The sequence below is a fragment of the Sus scrofa genome, chromosome 4 (assembly GCF_000003025.6).
Source record: "Sus scrofa isolate TJ Tabasco breed Duroc chromosome 4, Sscrofa11.1, whole genome shotgun sequence".
NCBI lineage: Eukaryota > Metazoa > Chordata > Mammalia > Artiodactyla > Suidae > Sus > Sus scrofa.
In genome coordinates, this window is record NC_010446.5 from 103921960 (window position 1) to 103939467 (window position 17508).

Sequence of the window (17508 nt, forward strand, 5' to 3'; positions counted from 1 at the left end):
TGGCCAAGGTTCTTGATGGAGCCCCATCCCTTCCCTCATTTTTCAAAATGCTGACTCACCAGAGAATGGGACTTCAAGATCTGTCAGGAATCTCACCCATTACATCCTTGACAGGTAGCCCTCCAGCCTTGACCTGACCACTCCCCAGTATGGAGCATGTGACCTCACAGTGCAGTCTTGTTTTTAGCAAATTATTCGTTTATATTAAAAAAAGAAATGTCTCGCTCTAACTTCTACTGATTTTACTTAGAGTTGCACAGAAGACATTCGATAGCTTTCCAACACTATAGTATTCCAACATGTAAACATTTGTAGCATTGGTCTGATTTCCCAGTAAGTCTGCTTTTCAAAAAGTTCCAGTTTTTTCACTCCTGTCTCTCAGGGTCAGTTGCCTTATCACTTGCCTTCCGAGTTGCTCTTCTCTGAATATGTATCCATTTCTCACTTATTTTCTTGTTTATTCATTCATAGTCCCAATTTATTTATTCCAAGAGAGACTTGAAGCTTACAAGGCATAAATAACACAGCAAGTTTATAAAAACAAAGGAGATGTTAGTGGAGAGACAATAAATGCAGAAAATACTGCATCAAGGTAAGTGTAGTACCCAGACATATGCCACACAGTTCTCTGGACTTGGCTAGATGTAGTTCCTAAATTTTGAACTTACTGGCAACCAAAGAAAAAAGGGAAATATGGAAGTTATATAATTCAGTGTCCTTCAGAGCAAATAGGAAACATAGATAAGTGCCAGTAACTGGAAATGAAAAAAAGTTTCTGAGTCCTAGAAAAGCGCACCCAACAATTTTCTTATGATAAATTCAATAACATACTTACTCAAGCTGTTTCTGAGTAAGTCACCTCTCAATGTAAATCTAAGTCTTAACTCCAAAGCACAATTTCAGTAAAAGCAGACACTCTAGTGTGGTAATGTACCTCTTAAAATATGGCAATAAAACATTTCAAACTCAATCTGACCAAAGAAAATTACAATGAGATATTTCTGTCTGTTTTGGGAAACTATTTCTATTAACGCAGCCTACAATTGCATTAGCTTTTTGGAGAGACCCATTGGCTATTGACCCTTCATTAGCAGTCTACTCCAACTGATTCCTGCTGCTCTGACAGGAACTGAATTTAAGCCAAGCTGTCTTCATCTTTTACTTGTGCAATTGATTTTTTGAACTTAAGTGCAGGGCTATATTGTTTATCACTACAAAATCCCATCTTGTTAGAGTCACTCCCATTTATTCTATCCTGTTGATAGTTTTTGATTTGGATTACATCAACCAGTATACCACATTTCATAGAATATAAGATTCTTTCAATTTTAAGATGCACCAAAAATTTACCAGGAGTTCCCATTGTGGCGCAGCGGAAATGAATCTTACTAGTACCTGTGAGGATGTGGGTTTGATCCTGACCTCGCTCAGTAGTCAAGGATCTAGCATAGCCGTGGGCTATGGTGTAGGCCAACAGCTGTAGCTCTGGTTCGATCCCTAGCCTGAGAACTTCCATATGCTGTGGGTGTGGCCCTAAAAAGCAAAAAAAGGAAAAAAAAGAAAAGAAAAAAATTACCATGAAGAAGAAATACTGCGAATTACACTATGACGTGGAACTGATTGTATGATGTATTTGATTTTAGACATGTTAGAATGTGCGCCTTAGACTTTGTAAAATATGGTATAAATAAACTCTTACAGTCTGTCATTTGCAATTTGATAAACGTACCCTCCACTGTACCATTTGCTGGGTTTTCGTAGAATGCGGCAGCTGGCGAAAACGACCTGGACAGGACCAAAGAGAGTTCAGGGGACTTCTATGGGGAGCTCCCTCAGGTTTGCTTGCTCATTTGTCAGGACATCACCAAATAAATATTAATTTACCCAGTGAATGCATAAAGGACTCAGGTTACAAGGATGAAGACGACTTGGTCCCTTCAGTCTCAATCTAGACTTCACACCTTAGTCTGTTAAGGCATAATCTCTGGGCCTGATTATTCCAGCCCCTCAGAATTCCCTTATCTGAGCTGTAATCCACATCAGAACTTGAACCTCTGTCAAGACGGGCAACTGGAGGAGGTTGGAGCAGAGCAGGAAAAGGGCCAGGATCTGGCACCAGGTAGGAGAGGTGGGCTGGTCGCAGGGGTAAGTAAGTATATAAAGAAGTCACAATACCCGAAGGGGGAAGTGAGTTCAAGTATGACCAAAACAGACTCAGGACCATGGGCCAAACCATAATTGTCGATCCTCATCGTCAGGTAGATGGGCAGGTGACATTCAGAGATCTGAGCATGCATAGACGATAGGACAAGGGTGCAGGCCCAGATGGCAACAGAGTAGGACACCTAGGACCCCCAGCTCATGCTTTGGTTCTAAAGGGGAAAGGGCACCAGGAGGCACAACCAGTCAGATCTGAGAACAGATTCAAAACTGTAGACTGGTACCCCTCTCTGGGTGTCCACAAGGTGAGACAGGGGCAGGTGGACAGGTGTGGGGAGAGACTTCCTCCTTGGGGGCAGTGTAAACTCAGGCCTGGCTGTGGTGTAGAGCTGAGGGACCCCTGGGCTTCTGTCATGCAGCCAGGAAGACATGGAGGGACCACAGGAGAGAAAGTAGGGGGGAACAGATGAGCAGTGCCTGCTTCTGAGATGAGGTCTGAGAAAGTGAGTAATTTCCTCAGGAGACTGAGGTCTCACATGTGGGAATCCCAGTCAGCAACTGGCTCAGGGCAGAATGGGCCTGTGGGTCCAACATGTGGGTGCATAGCTGTGAGGGCTTGGGGAGGGCAGAGGAAGAGGAAACGGGCACTGGGTTCTCATGTCTCCTTTATTGAGAAAACTTGCATCCACCCTTTCACATAATCAGTGCATATTGCTTTATTAAGCCTCTACTTCCTGCAAGATGTAGGATTGAAGGCAGTGAAGAAAAGTCTCTGATTTAAAAATCTCAAGTGTCTAGTGAGAAAGATAAGAGGTGAACTGAAATACTTCAGCCTTTAGGATTAGGGCTTAGAAGGCTGCAACACCAAAGGTGGCTCACACTGAAGGCACCACAGCACAGCCTCTCTCAGTCCTGATGCCACAACCTTCCTGCAGGACTGACGTGCTGCTCTCATCTGTTCCTCAGTTACCTCCATGTCTCTGTTCTAAGCTTGGAGATCTTCGTAACAGTATCTGTAGACAAGACTAAAAGAGAGGGAGTTTCCTAATAGGTCTTAACCTCTTCAAAAGCAGGGCATTGAGGGCGTTGCTTTAGTGTTAAGCAGAAGACAAGTGCTCAAAAGAAGTTTATAGATCAAATTAACTAGGCTAAGATAAAACAATTAAGATGGCAGTCTATTCATTAGTCATGAGTTCATTTTATCTTTTTTTTTCTTTTTTTTTTTTTTTTTTTTTGGTCTTTTTAGGGCCGCACCTGCAGCATATGGAGGTTCCCAGGCTAAAGGTCGAATTGGAGCTGTAGCCGCTGGCCTACACCGGAGCCAGAGCCACAGCAAAGCCAGATCCGAGCCTCATCTGCAAACTATACCACAGCTCATGGCAATGCCGGATCCTTAACCCACTGAGCAAGGCCAGGGGTCGAATCCACAACCTCATGGTTCCTAGTCGGGTTCATTTTCACTGCGCCATGACAGGAACTCCAGTCATGAGTTCATTTTAAATCTAATATGATATCTTCTATGCTTTCAAATATGTATATCACCCTTCCATGTCATTAATAATAAAAGTTGGGTTCAGTGTAACTTTTGTGATATCATTTTAAACATCCCAAAATTATTCAGATCTTTTTGTTCATTATTTTTGAAAGAGAGAGAAAGAGAAAGAAAGTTAAGAATCAGATGTATTAAATGCTCGTTATGTGCCAGACCCCAGGCAGCAGGAGCCATGAGAGTATAAAGATGGAGAGACATTGTCACTGTCTGCAGTGACTTAAAATTAGATAGACCTCTTCCCATGTTTAAAATTGTTAAGTCACCCTTTCTGGGTCCAGGAGGCTACCCCTTCTGTAATGAGTTAAGAAATAAGTTCATAATGGTGGCTTAGAAGATTAATTTTAAGGCAAAACATTGATTTACTCCCATGTCAGGATGAAATATAACCAATTCTGGCCAATGGCAGCTTAATTCTGGAACGAGTAAGGTGCCCAGTGCCCATGTGTGGGAATAGCTTCCTTATTTGCATTGATTCAGAGGTTGTGCCCTCTCACTTCGAGGGAAGCCTCTTACAAACACCAACCCTTTGGTTTCATGTTTTTGCTTTATAGAGAAAAAAAGATCAAGACCCAATTAAATCAGGAGTGTAGGCACAAACATTAAAAGGGTAGGCATTCTTGTAACCACATTAAGGTGTTTCTGTTCTAGATAGGCCTGAAGTTTATGGAGCATTTTCTCTCCTGAGACAAATTTAGATGGATGTGGGGACACAGATGATCAAGATTTGGGTTTCTGTACTTTTCTGTATGGGCAGACACATGTCCCAGCCTTGGACATTCTTCACAGGGACCTCACAAAATGTGACTCACTCAGTGGTGATAAAGGTGACTTTAGTAACTAAGGCCTTCGTCATACCTGGAGGATCCGCCCCCACCTGGGAGAGCTGACCAATTCCAGAGGCAATGGAAACTAGAGAGTCCTGGGAGAGGCAGAGGGAGGTGCCCAGCTGGGCTCTATCTCTGTAGGCCTGCAGGGCTTTGTCACATTATCCTGAACCAGCAACTACCACCAGGGACTGAATGTTGGTGTGGACGGTACCCGAAACCAGTAGGTGGGGCCATAGGAGGAAGTGCAGAGAGGCAGCCACTGAGTGCCCCTCTGGTGTGGGGTGACTGTAAGTTCCTGCTCTCCCAGCAGAGGGCAGCAAGTGATGAGGCGAGGCATTTAAATAATTCAGGGGACTCTGAACACTTGAGAAGAGCAACCCTTGAGCACCGTGGCTTTCTTATTAATTTGATGTATAGTGATTCAGAGTCATAATTTGGGTATTAGAGTAAATGTGACTCTATTTTACAGTCACAAGTGTGCAGGGACAGAGTACTTGAGTTATTTTTTAAAAAGTGTCAATAAACGTTAATAAAGGATTTAGACAGACAAATCACAGCGGAATGAATGCAAATTGCAAAGTAAGTTCATGAAAACATTTCAGCCTCACTTGTATGAAGAAATGTAAACAAGATAGCATTTTAAAATCTGTCAAACTATCACATTTTTAAACAATTACAACTTGTCAAAAGTTTAGAAAAAACAGAAGTAAAACCAATGAATCGCTGAAGTGGTAACTGGTAAAATTTTATCATACACACGCCAAAAAGACAGCCAAAACATGGGATGAGGATCAGAGGTGTGTTGTTGCAAAGCAGCTTATATAGCATAGAAGCAGTGAATGTCTATTCAGTGATTGGTTACAATATTAGAATTTTCTTAAATTAGGGGGAATAAGTTAGTGTTTAGTTCATATAAATTTGGGGGGACAATTTAACTTTCACTTAAAATTTTCAGAGGTATACACAAGAAGTGACGCATGTTGAACAAGCCTTGCAAAATAAGCTAAATTAAGTTTAGTTTGTGTAACTGAACTGGTTTTGTCTGCTCAGTGAATTTTCAAGTCTGGTTTCCATTTGCGTTTGATTTTAACAAAGCTCTGACGAGTTTTGAAGAAATTTTTATGCTTCAGACCCTGTTCACACATCATTTCATTTTAGTCCTAATAATCCTAAAGTTTCCTTCCCATTTTATGAAATGAAGAATCTCTAAGAGATTGAATGATGTAAAGATAGCATTTTGAGTGTATATGTTGATGTCATCTCTAGGCTACTAAAATGATAACTAATACCTTGTTGTGGAGCTGTCCCGTGCACTGCAGGATGTTTAACAGCATCCCTCTCTCTCCCCACTGGAAGTCAGTAGCATCCCCCCTCCCTAGTGACAACCAAAAACATCTGCAGATATTGCCACATGTTCCCTGAGGAGCGAATTTGCCCCCAGTTGAGAACAGCTGGCTAAGGGCTACCTGAGGGTGAAGAATCTCAAAAACATTCTTAAAGAATAGTGTTTGATGGAGCAGGCTGGAGGAAGCCGGAGCTTAATGTGCCCTCGGAGCCACCGCAGGATGCAGAATACCCCGCAGCACCTCTCAACTTAGAAACTCCTGGCACCCCACCCAAAGGGACAGAAGAAACTTGGAGAATTAAAACCCTCGGGATTAACTAGGAGTCTGCTGAGAGAATAATTTGATTCCTAATCCATCTTGAAGCAGGATTATGAAGAACTCTGGCAGAGACCTTCATGAACATGGGTGACTCAACAGAAAACCTGATAATGTGATTTTTTTAAAAAAATATGAACAAAGAAGGCAATGAAAGAAGAAAAGGACAATTAGAAATAATGGCCCAGGAGTTCCCCGTTGTGGCGCAGTGGTTAATGAATCTGACTAGGAACCATGAAGTTGCGCGATCGATCCCTGGCCTTGCTCAGTGGGTTAATGATCTGGCATTGCCGTGAGCTGTGGTGTAGGTCGCAGACGTGGCTTGGATCCTGTGTTGCTGTGGCTCCGGTGTAGGCCGGTGGCTACAGCTCCGATTGGACCCCTAGCCTGGGAACCTCCATATGCCATGGGATCGGCCCTAGAAAAGGCAAAAAAAGACAAAAAAAAAAAAAAAAAAAAAAAAAGAAAGGAAAAGAAATGATGGCCCAGTAGACCCTCTTTGTCTGCCTGCTTGTGTCTCTCACAAGCATCTTATCTTAATGAACCTATTTCTTGCCTATCAAAAAAAGAAATGGCAGCCCAAACAAAAAGGAATGGGAGAATAAATGTAATATTGCTATACCACGTGAGTCTGTGTTGAATGGCATTTATGCAGTTATAATGAATCATTGTTAATCAGAATTATTAATAAATATGTTAATTATAAGCACAAGGAGATATTGTTATGTTAACTAGCTATTGACTTATTGTTGGTTAAATTAAACATAGTGATATGTTTATTGGAAGGATGTGGGAATGAAAAGTGGGGCAGGAGCAGTTGGTGTAAATGAGCTAAATCCTAATATGTCACGGCAGTAAGTGGATAATGTCTACAACTCTGAAATTATAGAAGAAATGTATTATTGGAGGTAAGCACCTAAAACAACAACTAAAAGAGTTGTGTGTGTTGGCCCTGGACTGTGGACAGGAGGGGAGCATTGGCTGTTGTCAGCAGTGAGCCAGGAGACTTGTGTTTTCTATTATGTCTTTTGATAATATTTATTTTCAAAGGCAAAATGCATCTATCATTCTGGTTAAAAATATTTATAATATCCAGACCTGTTGAAACTGTAGTGAGAGGAACACTCTGCTTCCTTGCTTAAAATATTCATAACCTCTAGGAATGTTTCCTTCCAAAGAAGCTAGAAATGTGGGCCAAAATTTATATGTAAAGCCTCACATCATGTTATTTGTAACAGCAATAAGTTGGAATCAATGAAAATATCCAACGGTTGGGGAGCAGCTAAGTGAATATATATATATACAATTAATATTATACACCTTTTAAAATTGTTCATGAAGAACATTAATTATATGGAGATAGACTTACAAAAGGCCACGTAAAATACATAAATGCAGGAAAAAGTCTAGATGGAAATACGTGAACAGATTAACACTGGTTATCTCTGGATTATGGTAAATTTTATTTTCTTCTCAACTGTTCTCAGTTTTCTCATTTTTCTTCAATAGTATGCATTGCTTTCATAATCAGCAAGAAATAAATGTTTTTAAAAGAAAAGGAAGTACTCGAGTATGAAGTGCCTTGTTGCAGAGCAAAACCTGCCACCATATGGCCTCGAGGATGAAGAGTGGAGGTTGCTTGCTACTTGCTTCAAGCCTTCCTGGAACCCCTGAAGGTTCCCAGTTTACAGTCAGCTAGAGATTAGGACTGGAACAAAAGACTAATGGAGAGTTTCACTTTGTATAACTGACTTGGCTCATCAAGGCCTTGAAACATGCATTCATCTTTATCCACAGTCTAATGGAGGCATTGACATTTGCTATCACTTTCATGTATCTGAATCTGTCAAGTTGGTCCATAGGGGTCTAAGAATTTTTAGGCTCTTTTCCTTCATTTTCAGGTAAGGATGAATGATAGTACTTTCACTTATGGGTATTAAAGCCACCAAGCTAGGCTCAACCAGGCATGGCTAAAAAACAAGCAAATGGGGAGTTCCCTTTGTGGTTCAGTGGTTGATGAATCCAACTAGGAACCATGAGGTTTTGGGTTCGATCCCTGGCCTCGATCAGTGGGTTAAGGATCCAGTGTTCCATGAGCTGTGGTGTAGCTCACAGATGGCTCAGATTCAGCATTACTGTGGCTCTGGCGTAGGCTGGCAGCTATAGCTCTGATTAGACCTCTAGCCTGGGAACCTCCATATGCTGGGTGCAGCCTTAGAAAAGACAAAAAGAAAAAAAAAAAAACCAAGCAAACGAACATATTACTTATCTGAGTGTCTTCTTTTTTTTTTTTTTTTTTTTTTTAGCAGTCTTTTTCCTAAGATGTAGTTTTTCACCTGAATACCAAATCGAAATATTCTGTCATTCATTAATAATACAAAATAGAACAGTTGTTCTCAAACTTTAGAGTTATTAGTCATCTGAGACACGTGTTTAAAGTGTAGACTAGTTGACCCAACCTTTAAAGAGTCTGAGTTCCCACTATGGTGCAGTGTGTTAGGGATCCAGCATTGTCTTTGCAGTGGCATGGTGCAGCCCGGTGCAGAGGGTTAAAATTAAAGAATCTGTTGCATATGATCTCAGATGAAATCAGGAATGTGCATTTTCAGAGTTCCCATTGTGGTTTAGCAGATTATGAACCCAACTGGTATCCATGAGGATGCAGTTTCTATTTTGGCCTCACTCAGTAAGTGAAGGATCTGGCTTTGCCATGAGCTGTGGTGTAGGCCGAAGATGGGGCTGGTCTTCCGTGTAGCTGTGGCTGTGGCATGTGGCATAGGCTGAGCAGCTACAGCTCTGATTTGACCCCTAACCCAGGAATTTCCATATGCTGTAGGTTCAACAATAAAAAGCAAAAGAAAAAAAAAATCCATTTTCCACAGATATGATAAGTTGATTTCGATGCTCGTGTTTTTGGGACCAAGTTTAACAGCTATAGAGTAAGGTTTGAAGAGGTACATACCTATGGATATAAATTAAACGCCTTCTAAACTAAAAATGATTAATCACTGCTTAATCTAACCACTTTAATTTATAAATAAGTGTTTAAACTTTCAGTAAAAAAAATGGGTGAATTAAACATGGAATTAAAGAACATAGTTATCTTCATCTTAGCTGAAATTCCAATAAAATAACAATAAGTAGATTTTTGTAAAAGTCATAAATCCACAAGAACAAAGGAAAACAGGAGAAAAGACACTAGGAGAAAGATGTCAACAAGATCTTGGGAGTCATAAAGTAGGACAGACAAGTGGTAAATCCTGCAGTGGTGTGGAGGAAGCAGAAAACTCCATGTGCGGTGGAGAAAGTGGTAATGAGGAGCCAGTTTGCTCAAGTGAGTGTTGTAGAGGCTTGGCAATCTGAGGATTTAGAAATCTCTGAACTTAGGGATAAGGAGTAGGGTTGCAAAGAAGAGTATTGATTCCCAGTCTGAATAAGTAGCAGAGAGACCACAGGTCTCGTCCCTTTCCCCAACCGGAGATAGAAGATTAATGCTGCTGAAACTGACAAAGAGGCTCTAAACTCAGAGATACCAGGCTAGAGCAGGGCAAGTGTGCTCATTTATTGTCTCTTGCTTCCAGATCTACCCTTCATTGTCTTGATTTATGATATGGGAGCTAGACCCTTCGAACATTTTTTTTTCTTTGCTGATTGGCTTGATAGTAGGCTTTGTCAATAGAAGGTTCTAGAGTGACAGTGCAAGATGATAGCAGCAGAAGTTGCCGGCTTCCCTTCTGGTTCTGTTTCTCCTACCATTGTCTTTTTTTTTTTTTTTCTTTTCTTCTTTCTTTCTTTCTTTCTTCCTTTCTTTCTCTTTCTTTCTTTCTTTCTTTCTTTCTTTCTTTCTTTCTTTCTTTCTTTCTTTCTTTCTTTTTTCTTTCTTTCTTTCTTTCTGTCTTCTCTTTCTCTTTCCTCTTTCTTTATTCCTTCCTTTCTTTTTTTGGTCTTTTTAGAGCGACACCTGCAGCATATGGAAGTTACCAGGCTAGAGTTCGAATTGGAGCTGCTGCTGCTGGCCTGTGCCACAGCCACAGCAACAAGGGATCCTTAACCCACTGAGTGAGGCCAGGGGTCAAACCTGGGTCCTCATGGATACTAGTCAGTTTCGTTTCTGCTGAGCCATGCCGGGAAATCCCCTCCTACCATTTCATTCAGTGAGGGAGCCAGCAGACCAATGTGGGATGCCAGCTGGTGCTCTGGTGCTTACCTCAGCAACCCTCATGACCAGCTCCAGCCACACTGAGCCCAGGCTGTTTGACTGGCTACCACATCTTAGCTGGACTCTCAGGAACCTTTCTGCACCTGCTGGCCATTTCCACAGTGTTTCAGCCAATCCACGCACTCTGCAGTGGAAGGCTACCTCTATAGAGCATCTCTGGAGGGTCTCTCTCTTTGCCGCAGGTGGGCTGCATGTTCCTGTAGTAGCTGTGCCTTCTTTGAGATCTAATCTCAGCGTGCGTGTGTGGTGAGAAGGGGAATGGTGTGCCTCTCCTAGTTCCTCTTCCCATTTCCTTTCTGGTCCATACTTCCTTAGTCTAAATAGTCTAATAATTGTTTTTCTATTTCTGGAGACTTTACAGGCTTTTTTTTTTTTTTCTTTTTAGTAGTTCACCACTTGTAACTAGTTAACATTTCCTTATATCAAAGTGTCCTCTGTTTGAATTACTAGTGTAGTTTCTGTCTTTTGGATACAGTGCAAGGGCTTAAAAACAGGGAGTAAATGAAAGTCCTCATATTGGAAGGTGTGATCCACAGCTTTCTTCCTTCCTTGACTCCCAAAACCTAGCATGCAGGATTGTATCCCTCAGGGGGGAGGATTCTTCCAGAAGAACTGCCTGACTCAAGAGAAAAGACTTACATTGCCGACACTTTGAGGTTCTGCAACAAAGTGGCCAGACCTCTCTGACAGCCTTGCCAGTGTTGGCCAATGAGCTCCATCTCTGCATGAAACCAGCTTTTTGTTCCTTGCTTATAAATAGGAATAGAAAGCTGAGAATCACTACGAGTCAGGAAAGTTTTCGCCATAAAAGATGGTTTTAGTAGCAAAATTTTAATAACAAACTGAAAAAAATCAGAAGATATCTTGGACTTAATATCACCTAAAACATGAGATAAAACATCCATAAGGGGGAAAAAACCCCCCAAAGTTCCTACTGTGTCTCAGGGATTTAAGAACCCAACATAGTATCCATGAGGATGTGGGTTCGATTCCTGGCATTGCTCAGTGGGTTAAGGATCTGGCATTGCCACAAGCTCTGGTGTAGGTCACAAAGCAGCTTGGATCCTGTGTTTCTGTGGCTGTGGTGTAAGCCTGCAGGTGCAGCTCTAATTTGACCCATAGCCCAGGAACTTCCGTATGCCATAGGTGTGGCCTTAAAATTTAAAAATCAAAAAATCAGAGTACCAATCCAAGAAGTATAATTGTACTAAGAGGACTTCTAGAAAGAGAAAACAGAAAATTAAATAAGAATATTTTCAGGAAAACAGTATTAAAAATTCTTTTGAGGCTGAGGGACATGAGATTCCCTATTACAAAGGGCCTGCTTAGTTCCCAGAACTATGACATGGAGACACATCATTGTGAAATTTTAGACAATTGGGGAAAGGTAAGATCCTAAATCAAAAACCATTGGACTTCTAACCAGCAACACTAGAAACTGGAATACAGTGCAGGAATGTTTTTACAATCCTGAGCCAAACGATTACCAACTTGGAATTCCATACCAAGCCAAGCTGTCAATCAAATGTGAGAGTAGGATTAACACATTTCCAGACATGCAAGTCTCAAACATTTCACTCCTTTATGCATTGCTAGGAGGCTACTGGAGGATGTGCTTCATCAAACCAAGAAATAGAAAAATATGAGAACTGTGAAATAGGACACCCAACCTAGGAGAGAAGCAAAGAGAATTCCTGGGTGACAATCTACAGCAGGAGAGGAGGACAGAGATCCCTAAAAGGATATCTCAGGAAAAGAAATGCAAATAATAGATTGCTTTACTTATATGACTGGCTGAAAAGAGTTTTAAAACTTTGACAGATTTTAGAAGAGTTAGTGATAGAACAAATGAAAATGTGAAATAAGGAGTTCCTGTCCTGACTCAGTGGAAATGAATCTGACTAGCATCCATGAGGAGTGCAGGTTTAATCCCTGGCCTTGCTCAGTGAGTTACGGATCTGGCGTTGCCATGAGCTGTGGTGTAGGTTGAAAACACGGCTCGGATCCTGTGTTGCTGTGGCTGTGGTGTAGGCTAGCAGCTACAGCTCCAATTCGACCTTTAGCCTGGGAAACCTCCATATGCCACAGGTACAGCCCTAAAAAGGCAAAAAAATTAAAAAATAAAAAGTTATATAAGAGAGGAAGTTACATGGCTCGGATCTGGCATTGCTGTGGCTGTGGCGGAGGCCGGCAGCTATGCTCTAATTGGACCCTAGCCTGGGAACCTCCATGTGCCATGGGTGCGGCCCTAAAAAAGACTAAAAAAAAAAGAAAGAGAGGAAATTAATCATAGTACAGTTTGTGGCTTAGCTGTGAATAATATGTAGTGATAGTAATTTAACACTGAATATTGGTTTTTAACCAAAAATCATTCTTGGAAAAAACCATACTACAAGGATGGAGAAAAGTTTGTGTGGGTGTGTTGGAGTAGGAGGTGGTTATAAGATAGTTAAATCCTCATTTTTCATAGTAGGAAGGCAATAGACAATACCTAAACTTGAAAAATAAAGAAATATTAAAGAATATATATTTAATATATTTACATATGGATATAAATATCAAAAGAAATATCAGAAACAGTTGGAAATGACTCCCCGTAAGGAGTAAAACTGGGTCTATAGGGAAGAGGTAAATAAGAGACTGCCCTTTTTTATTATAAGCCTTCTAATAGTTGTTGGATTTTAGTACTTTATGTAAATATTATGTGCATTAATAACTAAGTATGAAAACATGAAATGACTTGAGATCCATCACTGTTATTTTTGCTACTTTTGAAGCATCATGTCCAGGGTCTCTAAAACCACCACTAGGTTTGGTGATTTGCTAGGAGGACTCAGGACTTAGCACATACTCATAACACTAATTTTTTTTTTTTTTGGTCTTTTTTTGCTATTTCTTGGGCCGCTCCCACGGCATATGGAGGTTCCCAGGCTAGGGGTTGAATCGGAGTTGCAGCCACCGGCCTATGCCAGAGCCACAGCAACGCTGGATCCGAGCCGCGTCTGCAACCTACACCACAGCTCACGGCCTCGCCGGATCGTTAACCCACTGAGCAAGGGCAGGGACCGAACCCGCAACCTCATGGTTCCTAGTCGGATTCGTTAAGCACTGAGCCACGACGGGAACTCCATAACACTAATGTTTTATTATAGCTAAAGGGTGAAAAATAAATGGGCAAAGGGAAAAGGAGTTTGGGGCAAACTTCAGAGAAGACCAGGCACAAGCTTTTGAAAGTCCTCTCCCAGTGCATTCATGCAAAACACGTTTAATTCTTAGAGCAATGACTTGAGACAACACGCGTGAAATGTCATCTACCAGGAAAGCTTATTAGAGACTCTGTGTTTAAGGTTTTTACTGGGGGCTGGTCGGGTAGATACCTTCTGTCTAGCACATGGTGAAATTCTGGAATCCCAGCAGGAAAGCAGATGTCCAGCACAAGCCACATTGTCTACACAGAGTTTAGACACAAGGGGCCACTCTTACCATTTAAAGTTTTATATCAGTCTATGGAACTGTTTATCATTCATATTCCCAGATGCCAGCCAAAGGCCAACCTTGCAAAGCAGGTCTTCCCAAGGATAGCAGTCTCAGGCTGCTATGTCAACACTTTTTTCCACACTCATATTAAAATGCTTCACAGTTTTTCTTCCACCATGTCAGAAAAGAGCTGAGAGAACTGGAAAGACTCCTGCCTGCAGTCAGTCATAAAAATCTGAGTTTGAGGAAGTTCCCGTTGTGACGAAGTGGAAATGAATCCGACTAGGAACCATAGGGTTGCGGGTTCGATCTCTGGCCTCGCTCAGTGGGTTAAGGATCCGGCATTGCCATGGGCTGTGGTGTAGGTTGCAGACGCAGCTCGGATCTGGCGTTGCTGTGGCTGTGGTGTAGGCCGGCGGCTACAGCTCTGATTCGACCGCTAGCCTGGGAACCTCCATATGCTGCAAGTGCGGCCCTAAAAGGACAAAAGACAAAAAAAAAAAAAAAAAAATCTGAGTTCGAGTCTCACACAGCCCCTTTTAATGGTCATGTGATGCTGGGAGAGAAACTGAGACTATTTGAGACTTACTTTTTCTGTAGGGCTAATGGAAATTTTGAAGAACATTATACACAAAGATGGGTGCTCAGTAAATGGTGATTTATACAATTTTGTGAATTTGCCCACTTTTTTTCCCTTTCAAACTTCAGCCTCCTCTGCCAATTTTGCATTAAAGTAAATGTGTTCTACTCTAAGGAGATTCAAAGCATTTCCTTCACATAGTGTGTCTTAACTACATAGAAATTCCTGCTACTTTTCATGTGCTCTTCTCAGCAAGAGGCCACACAACTTCCCCAGCTCTGAGTAAAATACTTTGATGGGTCCCTTACCAAGAGAAACCACATCAGTGTAACCAGCTTTGAGTGGGTTCCCACTGGGCAACCCCCAGTGGCTTTCCTCCATGTGTTTCTGATCTGCTTTCATTCACAGTGACTCCCCCAGGGTTGAAGAATGAAGAATGACACCCCTAGTTTCACTTTTCCTCACTGTGCCCACATGGCACCCCTCAAGGTATTATTCTCTACAAAAGTCAAGGGACTCCATTGACTCCACTATTATTGTCCACTCACCATTTGCTCTCTTCTTGCCTCCCCAAATCCACTGATTTCTGACCATCTGCCCTGAAGTAACTCAACACAAATTCTGGGTCCTGTGGCACACTGTCTACTGTCCACCCAGCCCTAAAAGGCTATTTTCTGTGTCATAGGATTGTTCCAAAGATTACATGAGATAGCACATGTGAAAGTGTTCTGGCAAATATAAAATATGTGAATCATGAATGTCATTTTATCCTGCAGTTTTAGAATTCTGCAGATCTATGTGTTCAATGACAATTATTTACAAATAGAGTGCCCCAATAGGATATAGTTAGGGTCCTAGAGCCCCAAAGACTTCATAACTAAAATTTATCTCAGTTTAAAAAATATTTTCATTAGCAATAAAAATTTTTTTTATCAAATTTAAATTCTTGGTCAGAATACTTCATCTTTTACCCATTTAAGTTGGTTTTCTTTTTAACTTCAAATTTATACTTTTTATTTGTTAAGTCAGTCAGTCAAACATGAAGCTGTTTTGGAGTTCCCACTGTGGCACAGTGGGTTAAGAATCTGACTGCATTATCTCAGGTCATTGTGGGGGTGTAGGTTTGACCCTTACTTGGGGCAGTGGGTTAAAGAATCTGGCATTGCCACAGCTGCGGTGTAGTTCTCAACTGTGGCTTGGATTCAGTCCCTGGCCCAGGAACTTCCTTATGCTGTGGGCGTAGCCATAAAAAATAAATAAATAAAAATTTTTTAAAATGAGGCTGTTGTGATGAACACAAAATCAGAAGTTACAGATAACAGTTTGAATCTCATGTTGGCCAAATGATATTTGTGTTTTGTTTTGAAGGCATGACATTGAGAAAGTCCTAATTACACAAAATAGAAATTATAAAACACAAGTTTTTTAAAAAATCGCTCACTTTAAATCTAACAATGCTCCTTAAAGAACTGTTCTATAAGCTTAAAAATGAAACAGTGTCTTGCTACTGTTTCAAGTTGAATAATTAACACTAATAAGTTCTGTCATTCTTTAATTGGTTATTATTTTATGTGGAGTGCATGAATAAATGGACCCCTCAGATAATATGTCTCCATTATATGGAAGAAAGTAGTATTAACTATATGATAACTTTTAATACTAGGGCATGTTAATCTATGACCTTTTACGAAGTTCCATGTAACTTCTTTTTTTTTTTTTTTGTCTTTTTAGGGCCACATCCTTGGCATATGGGGTTGAATTGGAGCTGTAAGGGCTGGTCTACACCATGACCACAGCAACACCAGATTTGAACCATGTCTTTGACCTACACCATAGCTCACGGCAACACCGATCCTTAACCCATTGAGCGAGGTCAGGAATCAAACCACTGTCCTAAAGGATACTAGTCAGATTCATTTCCACTGAAGCATGGCAGGATCTCCATATAACTTAGTTCTTGCAGTTGATAGAAGTGCATTCCACTTCAAAACAGTGAATTTAACTTATTTTTCGTATTGATTGCACACTTGTTTCGGTTTCATCTCTGACCTTCTCTATAGTTGTAAGCCCAGTGACATTGTTATTGTACACAGCCACAATGATTGATTGAATTTACTGAAAATTAGCAGGAGACCTGGCTTGTAGAACTATGTTATATTGCAGAGATATTTAGCGAGTGGGGTCTCTATCAGCATCCCCCACAGTGATTTCTTGTCTCATGTGAATTATTCATACAAACATCCTGTCTTGAACTTCACCGTGAAAAACGAAAATTTGGCACTCAGCATCTACAGCATTACAGACAATGCTGAAAAGTCCACAGTTTAAATGATATACCTCAATCAGGTCAGACTTTGTGTGGAATTACCTGACACTGGGAAGATTTTGGCATCTTTGTAGAAGTTCCTATGTGTCCCTGTAGCACAGAGTGAGTCATCAAACACATTTCAGTGGCAACATTTATATGCATTATGATTTGTGCAGTTTTCCCATTACTTTTTTGCTTTCTAGGGCACTGCTGTTTTGCCACTTTGATGGAGTTTTAAAATTGATCCCAACAATTAGAAGTGTCTTTTCCCATTATGTAATAAATCTTTCTTGCTTATACCTGCATGATCACATTACATAAGAAGAAAAAGAGGAGACCCACAGCCTTCCTCCCATCCACTCACCCTTTTCAATTCAAACTAGAAATAAACTATGACAAGATTTAAATCTCACACACCAGAATGCCTTCAAGAGTCTTAGATGTATAATAATGAAGACATTGTCACTCTTCTAAACATCTGAAAGGAGTGCTTAGTGTCAAAATTGCTAAGAGTGTTCTCGGAAATCTTGGGGTCTACTTCCTCCAAGAAGTCAGGAACAGGATGCAGTGGACTTTCAATGAGTCATTAATTTGACATTCATTGGCCCTTTTGCTGACAGAATGTAGAAAAAAAGTGGGTTTATTTCATGGCTGCTACTAGGACTAATTCTAGGGATGGCATAAAATGCAGGGCAGCTGCCTAGAAATCCTCAGCAGCATCATC